Genomic DNA, 2500 nt, shown 5'->3' with positions numbered 1-2500 from the left:
CGGGAGCGTGCTGTCGTGGCATTGCCGGCGGGAGACAACACGCGCCACCTACGGTGACCGGCAGCTCCAACGCCAGCGCCACAGAAGGACAAAAGCCCCACTTGGGTGCCGAAGCGAACTCTCCCAGCACAGCGCACGCGCCAACACATCCGCACAGCTGCGATACAAACCACCAGCGAGAACCGCTGGGGCGACCGAGCAGCAGACGGCGTCGCGGCGCCGAGCGCCGGGCGGCGGCGCATCCTCAACGCACACAGTCCTCAATCGGACCAGCACACTGAAGATGTCCACCGCGCTTCGCACCGGGCCCGCGAGGACCTACTTTGGCCGCACGGCGCCGCGCGCAGGGTGCGCCGGCGCGCAGCTGCGACGCCTGCCGCGTCCGTCGGCCGGCGCGCCTGCCACTGGCCGCCCCCACCAGCCGGCTGTAGCGCGTGCGCCCACGCACCGCGCGGCCAGCACGCCGGGAGGCGCCCCCTCACCGGCCGGGGACGGTCCCACCCAGCCACCGCCGCGTATCGCTTCACACCCAGATGCCGTTCAGTTTCGTCGGCATGGTGGGTATCGCTGGAACAACCGGTTAGTACCTCAACCTACCGTCGCCATCACCGATTCACCCCTAGCGAGAACAACCGCACCACAACGGGTTACCATTTGTTCATTTGCGTAACTTCACCAGAAAACGTATGCGTCCATCGCCATTTGCAACTTCCACGATTATTGCATGCCTGTGTCAGGTGTCACACCACACTACGTCTGCCCACATACACGCAACAAAATGTGCACGCCTAGACAATACGTGGAAGGTGGCCCCCGTACGTATGCGATGTCCATTGCTCGAACGACTGTCAACCGGCCTCTGTAGCATGTCGCAGATATGGAACGCGGTGCACCATGCTATCACGGTGTGTGAGGAGAGACGACTAGGTCCGAATACATCAACAGACAGCTCATGCTGATCGCCATCCACGGCGTCCGTTCCTCCCACACGTCTCTATGGCGTACCACACTGCAATCCAGCTGTCATAGGGAGACGACACGTAGCTGCGTGCACAATATTTGCACTGTATGGTCCGCCGTTTTTGGGCGCAGTCGTTGTACGGTCACACATGTGCCACGATGTATCATTCAGTACATAAGGACGAATGTGCAGTACAGATTGTGGTTTACGCGTACGACATCAGCGGACAGTTGACACAGGCCGCACCACAACGTAGCCTGAGTACGTCGCATGCGAAGGGCATTGAACATGCAAACTTCTCACCAACCAGCTTGCGAAGGCAGGGGGCAAGGTGGGGACGTGGGGAGGTGTGGGGGGGGGGGGGCGCGGCATGTACGTCCTGCTGCCATCCACATTACAGTGTACAGCAGGAGCATGTGGAAAGTCAGCAAGACTTGCAAGGTGTTTAACATGAAGCGATACACAGGGGAGCGGGCAGTGCGAGTAGCGAACTATATTGCGAGGGTTGCGGGTGGGCAACACTACACTAATTGAACGAGTCGTATAACAATTACAGAGCAGGTTTAGGCGACAACGTGGGTTACGTTAGCGGACAACGTGGGTTACGTTAGCGGACAACGTGGGTTACGTTAGCGGACAACGTGGGTTACGTTAGCGGACAACGTGGGTTACGTTAGCGGACAACGTGGGTTACGTTAGCGGACAACGTGGGTTACGTTAGCGGACAACGTGGGTTACGTTAGCGGACAACGTGGGTTACGTTAGCGGACAACGTGGGTTACGTTAAGGCACAACGTGGGTTACGTTAAGGCACAACGTGGGTTAGGTTAAGGCACAACGTGGGTTAGGTTAAGGCACAACGTGGGTTAGGTTAAGGCACAACGTGGGTTAGGTTAAGGCACAACGTGGGTTAGGTTAAGGCACAACGTGGGTTAGGTTAAGGCACAACGTGGGTTAGGTTAAGGCACAACGTGGGTTAGGTTAAGGCACAACGTGGGTTAGGTTAAGGCACAACATGGGTTAGGTTAAGGCACAACATGGGTTAGGTTAAGGCACAACATGGGTTAGGTTAAGGCACAACATGGGTTAGGTTAAGGTACAACATGGGTTAGGTTAAGGTACAACATGGGTTAGGTTAAGGTACAACATGGGTTAGGTTAAGGTACAACATAGGTTAGGTTAAGGTACAACATAGGTTAGGTTAAGGTACAACATAGGTTAGGTTAAGGTACAACATAGGTTAGGTTAAGGTACAACATAGGTTAGGTTAAGGTACAACATAGGTTAGGTTAAGGTACAACATAGGTTAGGTTAAGGTACAACATAGGTTAGGTTAAGGTACAACATAGGTTAGGTTAAGGTACAACATAGGTTAGGTTAAGGTACAACATAGGTTAGGTTCGGTTACACGTTGTTGTAAGGAAAGGTGTAGGGGGGGGGGGCGGGGGCGGCAGGTTCGTTGATAGTGATTATAGTAAGTGAATGCTTGTGACATGATCAGATTTGTCACGTCAGGATGCACCTTTGGCTTATTAGAGG

The sequence above is a fragment of the Schistocerca piceifrons genome, unplaced genomic scaffold (genome assembly GCF_021461385.2).
Source record: "Schistocerca piceifrons isolate TAMUIC-IGC-003096 unplaced genomic scaffold, iqSchPice1.1 HiC_scaffold_943, whole genome shotgun sequence".
NCBI classification, from domain to species: Eukaryota; Metazoa; Arthropoda; class Insecta; order Orthoptera; family Acrididae; genus Schistocerca; species Schistocerca piceifrons.
Note: the sequence above shows the minus strand (reverse complement) of the source record.